Source organism: Corvus brachyrhynchos, unplaced genomic scaffold (assembly GCF_000691975.1).
Source record: "Corvus brachyrhynchos isolate BGI_N302 unplaced genomic scaffold, ASM69197v1 scaffold167, whole genome shotgun sequence".
NCBI lineage: Eukaryota > Metazoa > Chordata > Aves > Passeriformes > Corvidae > Corvus > Corvus brachyrhynchos.
Window position 1 is genome coordinate 7,669,134 of NW_008239547.1, and position 12,760 is coordinate 7,681,893.

General features: G+C 39.2%; 1 long non-coding RNA gene across 1 annotated transcript in view; it reads left to right on the forward strand.

The window, feature by feature from the left end:
- The first annotated feature begins 12,290 nt into the window (after positions 1-12,290).
- LOC108448469 overlaps positions 12,291-12,760 on the forward strand; it is a 5,102-nt gene continuing 4,632 nt past the window's right edge. The window contains exon 1 of the long non-coding RNA XR_001864358.1: positions 12,291-12,661. This is a non-coding gene — a long non-coding RNA (uncharacterized LOC108448469). The remainder of the gene's footprint in view (positions 12,662-12,760) is intronic.

A 12,760-nucleotide genomic window follows, 5' to 3' on the forward strand; every position in this document is an offset into this window, starting at 1 on the left:
GCAACAACAGGAGCCAGCAGCCCCCCCCCTGCCACTGCTAACAATACAAGGCTTGCTTTCATTGCCACAGAGGCAACGATGGAAATAAAGGAGGGCATGGAGCTGGCTTTCTGCAGGAGAGCTTTGGGCTTTTTCTTCACAATTTATTTATTTTGAGGGCCAACTAGGAGTGCCTTTAAGGAAGCGAAACAATTTCTTATATATATGTATTTCATTTCAGCTGATGAGAGGGAGCTTCGTGGTGAGCACAAACCCCGTTCTCTCAGCTGTGTACAGCTTGTAGGATGCACTGGTGGCCCATGGTGGGGGGAGGGAGGGAGAGGGCAGAAGAAATGTTGCCAAGGTTCTTCAACATTTGGAATTGCAAGAATAAAAGCAGTAAAGTGATTTGCCCAAGGTGATGCAGCAAGTGCCAGGAACTGAATCCAGATCCTCTGAGTCACAGCCCAATACCTTAATCAGCTGACCATGTTTCCAAGCATTTGGCTTTACAAAATCACTTGGCCTGATTTACTGGCAAAGTCATACGATAGTGAATTTTCCCACTACAAAAAGTCAATGACCTAAAAAAAATAAAAAAGAGGAATAGCTTTTCCTTTTTTTGTTTTTCCTGTTAACTGGAAGTGTATCATACCTGAGCAATGCTGCAAAATAGATGCTGAAGAGAAAGGATGACAGTAGAAACCAGGCTTACTGGTAGAGCAGCACCCATTCCTGCAAGTTTCAGGTGATAATAAATTGTCATAAGGAACTGTGCATTAGAATGAAAGTCAAGGATCTCACCATTGCCAAAACATCTGTTGCTTGCCTGCTGCCACTTGGATAATGAGAAAGGGTAAAGAAAGAGTTTGGAGGAGTTTGCCTGTGATTCTTAGACCACTGATTCTCCACTTTGTTTCTCCATTTTGTTTTGTTCTTTCTGAGCAAAAAAACCAGATTTGATCCTGGCCTTGCTCTAACTCTGGAATCTACCAGAATTTCTGAAGTGTTTAATCATATTGACTCTGTAATGTCCATATACCATGCTATTTTTTTTTCTAGTCATTCACATTTTAATTATTTTTTTTAATATATAGGTATATTAAATATAACATTTTTCCACTCTTGTGGACTTTGGCCACGTACACTAATGTTACCTGTGACACTTCAGAGTTAATGCTGATAAAGCGCCGGCTTACTGAACAAGTCAGTGCATATCTGTGGGTTTAAACACAGATCTGCTGGATTAGCACTGAAAAATTCAAATAGTTTCCATTTGTTTCTACTTGCTGTCCCAGTGGGAAAATGGATATTTTACTGTAACTGTGAAAAGCAAGATGAACTATACTATTCAGTGCCTAAACTGAGGAGAGGGATTCCATATGTAGTTTTCTCTTATAACCCAGGTCCAAGCCTTGTTTTTGTAGCACAACAGTCCAAAAGTTGCACCAAACAGATTCTGCTAGAGAGGCACTATATCAAAGCCTTCTGCTCTACAGGTTTTATCCCTTATGAATGGTGGTGGTGATCTCCAGAGAAGAGCTGCTGCCTGGAGAGGAATCTCTTACTGCACATGTCACTGGTGTGAAGCAGAGATGCATTGCAGATTTAATCATTGAACTTCATAATCTCTTCAGCAGGTGAGAAAATTTCTGTCATGACATCCACAGGCATCTTTTGGGATACTTGTACCTGCCATTCTTTAGTTAGATTAATGGACAGGCATTATCACATAGGAAAACTGCAAAAAAAAAGCCCTTCTGTTTTGTGGTATTCTGGTGAGAAGTCACCAGTATAGAAAAACAGCATGTGTCCACCAGCCCATAACATGTATTATTTCATCGTCTCACCTGCTCATTGTATTTACTAAAACATCTACTATGCAAAGTGTCTAACTCTGTAAGTGTAGTGTCCTTGTGCTCAGACAACGTTCACCTTCTGAGATCCTGCTAAAATCCTCATCCTGGGAGAGAAAACACAAACAGCAGAAACCCAGAAAAGAGAAGTGGAGTGAGTAATTGCCTTCTTAGCTGTGGCTAGGGTGGTTGATACAGCTCCTGGAGAAGAAGATAGCAAAGCATCAACTAGAGAGATTAAATTTTCTTTTTTTTTCTTCTTTCTTTTACGAAGGAAACCTTATCCAGCAGGCAACTATCAGGCCAGGTGATTAACAATAAATAACCCTGCTTTTTCAAGTAAGCTTGCACATATTGAACCTCTTATGTGCAGAGTATCCTAAAATCCTAATGGAAATACTTCATCTATCTGTTGGTAGTTAAAGGAAAGTTCACAGGATTTACAGGTTTAAAAAAACCCCAATGTGATGGGAGAGTTTTATGATTTAGATGTATATACAGATCCCTAAACTGAACTAGAAAAAGCTTTGGATAATTTTGAACACTCCTAATATGATCCAAAGGAGGGGAAAGTCAAGATGCTCTATTTCAGCCATGGGAATGCCTTTTTTTATTAGATTTTGAGTGATTAAAATTCCAGTATAATAAAACATTATGAAAATGAAGCATAAAGCAAGCTGGAGGTACTTTGAGTAAAAAGAGCTTCAGATCCACCTCTGATAAAAGAGAATGGAATAATAACCCTGTGTCATCTGCCCATATCAAATCAGGATTTTCTGTAGGTTTAAAAAAACTGAGAGGAAAAATATTCAGGAAGATCTTTATACTTCTATTGTTTTGCAGTGCATGGCAGCACACAAGAGAATACAAAGAGAATTGGGCTAAAAGCCATGTTCAAGTAATCCTGGGTTAGCAGGCAGTAGATCAAATTTTTACCTAAAGAATATGCTCTCTGATAGCAGTAAAAAAGTGTGTTGTGAATTATCATGAATATTAAGCATGGTAAGATAAAAACACATCTCATTTCTGAGTACAAAAATATCATTGTCTAATTTCCGCTGAAATGTGTCATAGATGTGCCTTTTATTCAGCATTTTGAAATAAAAAATGGATCATATTACACTTCTCAATAGTATAGTTATGCAATTCAATGGGGGATGAAATGTCATGATTTAATAAATAGGATAAAGATTAGTAAAATAATCTAATCACTGTTCTCTCTTATTTTCAGTCATCACTGGGGATGGAAAAGAGCAGGAGAGGAAGATTAATTTGAGACTTTATGCAGATATGGGTCAGTAGTCCACAGCTTTCCTGTTTTTTGTAAGTGCTAACATGCTTCAGCACAGAGAGGTTCGCTGAGGATGAGGCAGTGACTGTAAATGAACCATACACTTCCCTGAGCAAGCAGCAGTGGGAGTGTGTGTCTCCTTGCATGTGGCACCCAGACGTGATCAGGTCTGCTCTGCTCCCAAGGAAGTACACAGGCTGCTTCTGTAGTGCCTGTAAACAGGTAGTCTTGAGTCCAGTTTTGTCCTGGATGCTCTGCCTGGATTTAGCTATATTTAGGACTAGTTTTGAGATGACCTTTACAGTCTTATGCTGCATGACATCCTCTGAGGTCTGGATGGACTGTTCTCACTGTCCTGTGTTGCTCTACAGCCATTTCACACAGCCACAGTCAGGTAGAGAGGAAGAAGCCTGATCTTGGACGGGTTTCAAGCTCAAGCTAGCTCTCAGATACTTCCTAGGTGCCTGCTTACATGCATTTAAGTCCTGGTTTGGAGCTACAGCCCTCCCAATGACCCCCAACTTCTTGGAGGTCCATAATTTAGTAAGTACAAGCTGTGGTAAGTAGGGCTGTGCAAGGGTCTGTCTCACTGTATATTTTCTCAGAGGAACATGTTGTCTGAACGCCTACACCACTATTCCAGGCACTAGGCATGTTGAATTAATTACTGGCATATGATGGTACCCAAATGAGTCAGTGATTTCAGCAGCCACAAATGATCCCTTCTACTTTCATGCAGTCGAGAGGCACAGCCTCAGCCTGGATCTGATCTCTCAGCAGTTTTGGCCTCCTCTGTGCTATACCTGACTCCCCCCATTGCATCCATGTGGAGAGTCAGATACATAAAGTACCACAGTGCTCCCACATGAACTGTTGTTAAGAGACAGCATTTTTCCTGTCTGAAATATGTGCCTGTAGCTGGTCTCTTTCACACTTCTCCCCACACACACATTTTGAGGTTTTCGTCAGTTACTGACTCTTCAGCCTCAGGTTGCCATTGCCTGTAAGTCACTGCACAGTCCAGATGCTTGTGAATTTATCATGCTACCTTTTTAGCCTCTGGCCTAAGGATTAAAAGCTCTTTCTGAGTTCACTTCAGTCCTAACAATGTAACTGTGTGACACATTTCTGTTCTGTCTCTGTCACCAGTGATGACAGGGACTTACAAGGGCAGGATGCTGAGTCATAAAATACACCTAGAACAAATTCAGCTCTTAGGAGAAAAACTAGGCTGGGCATAGTAAAACAATTCTGTTTGAAATTTGGGTGAAAAATCTTTGTCATTATAAATTCCAAAAAGTTAGGGTAGAGATGGTTTCTTTAGAAGGTGACAGCTGTGATTGATCCAGACAGGTTCTGGCAGACCTCTCTGGGTACAATTTTGGTATGGAATCAGAAGAGCTGCATTATTTATTGCTAGTAAGTGTTATTCCTTAACATTCATCACAACCATACCCAGGTGTATGAAAAGCAAGCCACCTGTTTTTGCTGTCTAATATGCCATGTTTATAAATCACTTACTGAAAAAAATAATGGTGCTAATTGCTATAACAGCCTGACCTGTGCCACACTTCCTGAGCAGAATCTGTGGCCCTGTGAGGTGTGCAACCAAGGAAGGAGAATGCAGTCACAGAAAAGCTAGAAGCTGCATGTTATGAGGCAGTTTGGAGAAAGAGCAGGCAAAAAGAGAGGTAAAAAGGCTATGGCCCTGCTGGTGCCATTGCCTGCAGCAGTGGGTTGGAAACTCAGGTCATCCCCTGCTGTCAGTGAAAAAGAAAGGAAGGTTTCTGCTGCGACACTAGGGAGGATAAAGCAGCAGTAACTGACCACAATTTTTAGGGTTTGCTATCCCCATTCTCCACTCCCACATCAATTTCCCTCTGACTGTCCACTCTTGGCCAGGAAGCCAAGCAATGATTCAGCCCCTGATCTTCAAGGTGGCAAAATTCAGTTTAGCCCACACTGCTTGAGAGCCTTCAGGCATCTCTGACGTTCATTCATGTGATGTTTAAAAGCCTGAACAATCATCTGACATTGTCAGAGCAAGTGCAGATGAGTTGACTCCCTGAGGCAACCCAAAACAATGTTTGCTGAGTCTCAAAAGCTGTTTACCATGAAAACATAGAACTGCTCCATGGAAATCTGGTGCTGTGCCTTGCATCACATGAGCACTATGTCAATGTTGCTGCTTTTTTTCCTGTTTAATCTGTTGCACTTATAAATCATTTACTGAATAAAGGTCTCTAGATAGAACAACTGTGGTGTTTCCAATATCAGCAAAGACCTGGGCAGGTACTGGACTGCCTGGGCAGTATCTGTGGTCTAGTGAGGTATGCAACAAAGGAAGGTGCATGCTGCCATAAAACTCAACATTATGTATTAACGATTTATCTGCCTTTCATATGCTGGAGTTTAAAAGGCTTGGAAGTAATTTATATAAAGCTCAGAAAACCTTTTTGCTAGTCAGATACAATTGCTGGGAATATTTGGATTGATGCTGGATGAGCTGTTGACTTTAGTAAAATTATTCAAGAGACTTTCTCCATGTGAAGTTTGGGTTCAAAATCAAAGTGTGCAAATCTTGCATGAAACACTGTTGTTGCTGGGCCTCACATTGCAAAGTTAGAAGAGAAGAATAAATTAAGATCCTTGACTTGTCACCCTCTCCACTCCAGCCTAACTCACAGACGTTGCAGGCTTTATATTTTGGGAACTTTACTTCTCTTTCTTCCTCAGTTTGTATAAAGGACCTGCATCTGGCCTTTGTCTCATCCTATGGCTACTCTATGTAGCCATTAGAAACCCTGGGAAGGGAAGGAATGTTGTTTTTCCTCTGCGTTATCAGTGAATTTTGGGAGACGTGATGTTTCCTGCATTCCCTCCTGCAGAGCAGGCCCTTCAAACAAGAGTGTGCTGAGGCACAGTTGAGCTGTGCAACATCCATTTAATGGCAGCTCTGCAAGGGTATGTCTCTCTGGGGTTCACCCGAGGGATGGTGTTCTCGAGAGTGCTGATTGTATACCTGTCACTATTCAGCTGGTTTCAAGAATCTGGATTTTCACAGAACCCTCAAAGAATGCAAATCTTCCTTTTGAGATGAGTCATCCCAGAGGATTACCTATGGTGCTATCTGGGGGCAGTGAGAAGGAGATCCTGCAAACACATGTTAGGAATTGACTGCATGTGTTCCCTCCACCTGGTGGGCAGAGACACCTCAGCATCTGAGGGGTCTAGGGCCCCACATCAGCTGCGGTACAGACCTGTGTGCTTCAGAAAGGGATGATCTGTAAGCCCAGCCCTTGGCTGAACTATTGGCTGTAAAGTTTACTAAAGACCCTGCCACTCGGACAGGGAGTCCTGCACTTCCCTGCACAGGCTGGGGAGTTCTTTAGTGATCCAATCCTGTGTATTCCCCTTTTGTTTTCCTCGTGAGTCTTCAGCCTAAAACAATAGTGCCGTTTCCAACAATAAGGGGATTTTCAGCTCTCTGAGCTTAGTCATTTCCTATCACTCAAAAGAAGAAAATGTGAAAAAGTTCCAGTTTAGAAAGTCTTTGGCTGGTGGTCCAGGCAACATTTATGTATCTGTTTTCACAAAGTTCTAAACTTCAGAATAGCAGGGGTGTTGCCTCTCTGTGAAAATAACATATTTTAGAAAAAATTGTTCAAACTGGTATAGAAAATAACTTTAAACATCACATAATTTGCAGTGGACATTTGTGTTTCCATGGCAACAGAGAATGCTGTCCTCATTTTATTTTGTCTTTCTGGATATTATAGGAAAGCCTTTTGAACAGTTTCATTCTTTGGCTTTTTGCTACAAATTACCCAAGTGTGCAAGAATCCTGTTTCAGAGGCTATATGGACTGAAATTTTGGGTATTAAGCATGTGTTTAACAAAGAATTTTTATTAATACTGTGACATATTAACTTTGATTTATTTGTGTCTCAATGTTGAAAACTTCAGTTAAAGAATAAACTTTCTAAATTGAGAAATAGCACTGATATTTATCATAGGATACATATACCAAATATGTATAGATCCTACTGACATATGAATTGTCTCAATTATTCTGGAGAAGAGATTCTTGTTAATTGGGCTTATGTGTATGTGCAAAAGTTCTTGCGGAAAATACTTCAGGCTTTTTATCACGCTGGATTTTTAGTGAGTATTTTTTTCCCCATGGTTTCAAAATACAGCTTCATGATCAGTTTTACTCACTGTTCACATTATTTCATAATATTATTTTATAAAATGTCTAGTAGTGTTGTGCTATAGTGTTTGGCTCAAAACACTGTCTTGCCCTGGTTTCAATACCAATTTCAAGTGAAAAAAACCCCACCTTTTGAGAGTGTCACAGAACATAAGATCATTTAGGCTGGAAAGAGTTTCAGGAGGCTGTCTTGGCCAACTGTCTGGTCTAAGCAGTAAAAACATCAACTTTTTCAAGTTCACAAGTTTTCTTGTGAACATTTCCAGCTGAGTTTTGTACATCACCACCACTGAATACCACAGAGCATTTCCAGCAATGAATAACATGTTGCAGCTTGGAGAATAATTCCCTTTCTTGCCTGTTTGCCTTTCCTTACACTGGCATCCAGTGTGGCCATCCATTTCTGAAGTCAATTGCAGAGATTAGTGAGAAATAAACATTTAAACAAACTCTGCACTACTGAAATCAGATGCCATTTTGAACACCTTTTACATCTTTTACACCAAGTCCTTCAGATAATGTTCTCTTTCACTGCAAGCAATGGCAACTTTGCATATCATTCTTATAGGTCCCTCTTTATCAACTTCTCTGTCTGGAATGAGTCTAAGAAAAGGGAATTCTTTACTTTCAGCAATATTTTTGGTGACCTCCTTGAACTGAATTCACATCTCAGCTTATCTTAGTTCTACCTTGATTTCATTCAGTTCACTTTGTAAATCAGCATGTTCCTCCTTTCTACTAAAATGATGAAGCAAAACTAGGCACTTTCCAGTCAAGTGCTTTTAGATGCCTGTTCCTCAGAAAATGTCTTGTTAGGTACCCTAATTATTAATTAAAACTACTGGAGGGAAGTAATATTCTTTAATTTGATCCTCTATTTCTATACCACTTTTAGTATGTTTCCCCAAATAGAGTTCTGCAAACTTCAGGCAACAGAAAATGTTTAAAAACTCTCCTTCCAAAACTGCAGAAGCAGAAGCAGTCACCACAACTACAGAAATCAGGAGATTGAAGAAGGATTAGCATAGTACAACTTGCCTGATTGCTTTTTCCTAAGTATGCCAAAACAAGATTAGATCAGCTGATTCAGGGGTGTCCGAAAGAGAAACTTTTTCCATGTCATTTTCTTATCATATGATTCCTGCAAAACACATGTTCTAAAACAATAACAAACATTCTTTTATGGTTCTAAGCAGTCCTTGTTCTTTAATCAGATGATAGTTTTTTGATCTAGATGTCCTGAACCAAAACAGTTCATGTGTTTTCCTTTTTACAATTACAGCATGTTCTATAAGGAGCTGTACACTATTGTGGGCATGGAAAGTAAGTAAATACGACAAATTAAGTGGATTGTCTAAATTGGGTAGATGTTCAGAGTTAATGCTTAAGCTAATTTGCCTCTAACTTCTGGGGGGAGTGTAAGGAAAACCATTACAGCAAGAATTACTTCCATATGCATTTTTAATTATGTAATTTATTTAGCATTGTTTTGTCTCATATTCAGAACAGAAAATTATATACAAGTTGATGAATAAACATGTCCTTAAATGCAACAATCACTTTTGCAACAAAACTAGATGCTTTAGGAATGGGAAAGCCAAATTTTAATAATGTGAAAACAAGACAGTCCAAGGAAAGGCTTCCTTCACTCTTAATTTCTCAAGTCAATCAATATGATTTTGTTAATTATCAAAAAATGGGCAGTTTTCTCAAATCCATGAACAAAATAAAGTTAAATTCAATTTTTGGTATAACTGAACTGGCCACAGAAGCACTCATCATTAATGTAGTTACTATATGATTAAAAAAAGAAACATGTAAATAGAAAAAGAATGTAAATAGAAGAAGAATGTACATTTTCTATGTAAATAGAAAAAGAAATTAAAACCTGCATCCAAGAGAGAAAACTTGTTCCAGAGTGGGAACTGCCTGTGGCATATTTGATTTTGTAATGCCATTTGTAATGAGAACTTGTTCCTAATTTGATGTTAGGTGCCATTACGTTAGAAATAATAAGTATTATGCAACACACACACTTCACATGCAACATAAAAATACATATGCAAAGCAGGATAGGTATAGAAAAATGAAGAGGATTCAAATAAAAAAATTCCTATTTCACCCTGTCAAGAATATTCTCCTCATATTTTCCCTTTTGGAGTAGTCCATGAAACTATGCATAATCTCAAATACTTCAATTTTCTTGCATACACCAGGATTAATAATTTAAATATACCAGGGAAAAATATGAGTATCATGTAGTATTTCAGAAGTCTAAACAAGTCACAGAACCAAGTTTCTCCTGCTGATGTCAAAGTTGTTTCTCTAAGTACACTACAAGATTAAGAGAAATCAGCACATTCTGAGGGCCATTTGAAGACAAATAATGAAGTCTGGTAGAATTATTCACCTTCTAGAAGTATTTCTCCATATTGATTGTAGAGAGTGACAGGGAAATGTTGGGCAGGTGGCTTGAGGAGAGATGAGTCTTCAAGAGGTCCTAGATCAGGTTTAATCTATGATTGTGATATATTTGTTCTCATGTCTTATGAATCTGTACTTCTAACACAGAAAGCTGGTGAAAACCAAAATGAAAAGTTAAAAATTAATCAAGTTTTTAAAAAATTGTTTCTGGTAGAAACAAAATACCATACGGCAAGAGCAGTCAGAGTTTTACAGCTTCTTAGAAAACCAGAATAGCCTCCTACCCTTGTGTAATGATCCTTCAAAGCTCTAACAATAAAACTTCATAGTGCCCTTCACTGTCACATAGTCTATACAGACTTTCATACAACATTAAGAAATGTTAAAACACCTTTCCTTCCCACACTGAGAACGTGCATGAATCCTCCCCCGGTCCATGTTTGTTTAGAATACATTTTTATAACAAAGATGCAAGCTCAATAACATGCAGGGATTTATCTTGGGAGTACAAGCTCAAGCGTAACTGCAATGAAAGCAATACGGCAGGAAAATAAGGGATCTGGACCATCTGGGTGAAAATATGTGGCTTTGAAAAATGTTTAGAGGAAAGAAACTTGACATATATCTGGAAGTGAAAAGCGCTGAATTCAACTGAGAGTTTAGTCACTCAGTTACTGATTGACTTTAGTCATGACACTGATGATCACTTTTCAGAGCAACATGGTGCCCACCTCCTTACAGTCAAGAAACCAGGGAAATGGGCTAAAACATGGTTTCCCTATCTGGGGATGATATGCAATCAACAAGTATTTAATAGCTGTGGAACAAGAACTAATGGATTCTTTCGTTATCTTTGCCTCACAAGGAGTCATTTAGACATTTTTTTCAATTAGCAATAATGTTAAAGCACCACTTCCCTCGCTCAGCTATGCAATTTTGATCATGATATGAACATAATAATAAAAATAATAACCCTCCACCCGAAAGTCAGGAACATTAGTCCCATTCAATATTCACTTAACTTTATAAAAAGGTTTTTTTCCTTGTTTAGTGTTAACAATTTTCATATTCTTGCTCAGATAAATATAAAGGGGAAGACAAATTACTAGTGTTTGCAAACAAAGTTAAAGACTTTCCAGTGCTGAAACAAAAGGCAGGCTTTTGTGTCTCATTGGAAAGGTAAAGAGGAACAGGTTTGTTGCTAAAACAATAAAAGTTTATTCTTCTCTCCGTTCTGGTTTTTATGGTCTGTTATTGTGCTGAAACTCATCCAGTATTTACCAGGTGATAAAAAGGACAAACAAAATTCTACTTTACTGGAAAACTGTGAACCTTTGTTGTCATAGCTGGCATCAAATAAACCTGCAAAGTGGGATATTGTCAGAGTCCCTCTGAAGACTGGCAAAATCCAGAGTTTTCCTAACAAGTAAAAAATATTAGTTTGGTATTGTTCAAAACTCTAAGCTGAATTCTGATAGAATTTATGCTAAACTTCTGAGAAACTCACATGAAAGTCAGTAAAATTGCAGCACTCTTTTTATGTCTGTAAACAACAGGGACTGCCTAAAGGCACCTCAGAACGTATTGAAACACGGGACCCCAACAAGGGCTGGAAACAAGAGTTTTCTGCTTTTCAAAGCAGCATCTTCATTTGCAAGTCAAGCAGTTATCATGTGGTAAAACACTTCATGTCAGCAACTAATGTATCAGGAATGTCAGGTCACAGAGTTTACCCATTCAGCACTGCACAGTTAACATGCTTTCACTTCAACCCTGAGCCAGCTTTGTCAGTTTATGATGTGTTTAATATGATCAAATGTAGTCCAGGGGAGTTTATTTCTTTTGCAATATTAGAGAATCATTCATTTAAAACAATCTTCAAAATATCCAGGAGCTGCTCACCTCACCATGAGTGACAGCAGAGCCCTGAATTAAATCTGTTCCCCAACACTCAAGTGAGACAAAGATGAGCAAAACCCAGAGTTGTTGCTTCCCAATCCTATTCTCCAACACCACCTCAAACAGCTGATCTTCCCAGGAGTAAAAATAATTTTTTGGCCAGATATGTGGTAAATTTATCTGAGTCCATCCCAGATGCATGCAGTAAGTCAAGCTAGAGTCAAAAAAATTAAATCCCACCCTTAGTTAAAGTGGATTTTAATTACAAAACCCTAAAATTTACTTTATATCTCTAAAACACTATGTCTTAGCAGAAAATCTAAGGTAAGGAAAATTGCAGTAGAAGAAAGTAGAAACTCCTTTCAGAAGGCAGCCTGAGAAAGTCTAATGAAAATTCATGTGGCCTTCTTCAAGTTTTTTGATACCAGTGAAAGCTGAGCAGAATTTCACAGCCCAAATAAAAAGCAACAAAATGAATATCTCGCCTGAGGGAATTCCCTGCTCCAAATATCAAAGACTATCTGGAAACAATAAGTGTGAAGCTATACCCAGGTTTTACTGAAAATAAACTGCTACACACCACCACTTCCTCTCTCATCTTCTGTTCCACAAAATCCAAAGTACTAGCTAAGCATATGTAGACTCACACTGCTCCCAAAATGCAAAAGAGGAGGAGGCATCCCACATAGCTGAGAATTTGGTAAAGGAGTCAGAAATGTGGAGAAAGATGTAAAAGGAGAAGAAGAAGAAACAAGGGGATCTCCTTGGATTTTCTCTTTCCCCAAATGAGGCTGGGGACTCCTCCATTGCCATGAAGGCTGGGAGAAAGGAGAGTGGGAGAAGAGCAGCATCTCTCCTGGGATAATTGGATTTCAGTGCTGGCACCCAGCCCAGCCAGAACTGGAGCTGCAGCACCCCGAGCTGAGGGAAGCAGTGCCTGCCCGAGCCTCTGAACTCTCATCCAGCAAACCTCGCAGCTGGAACCCAAGAATTCCAGAGGTAAGATGATGCTCTTGGAGAAGACATCTCCCAGCTCCCAGCTGATCTTCTACCAGCATGCTGGTCCTCTAATTTCTCCATAAAATTCTATCAGGAATG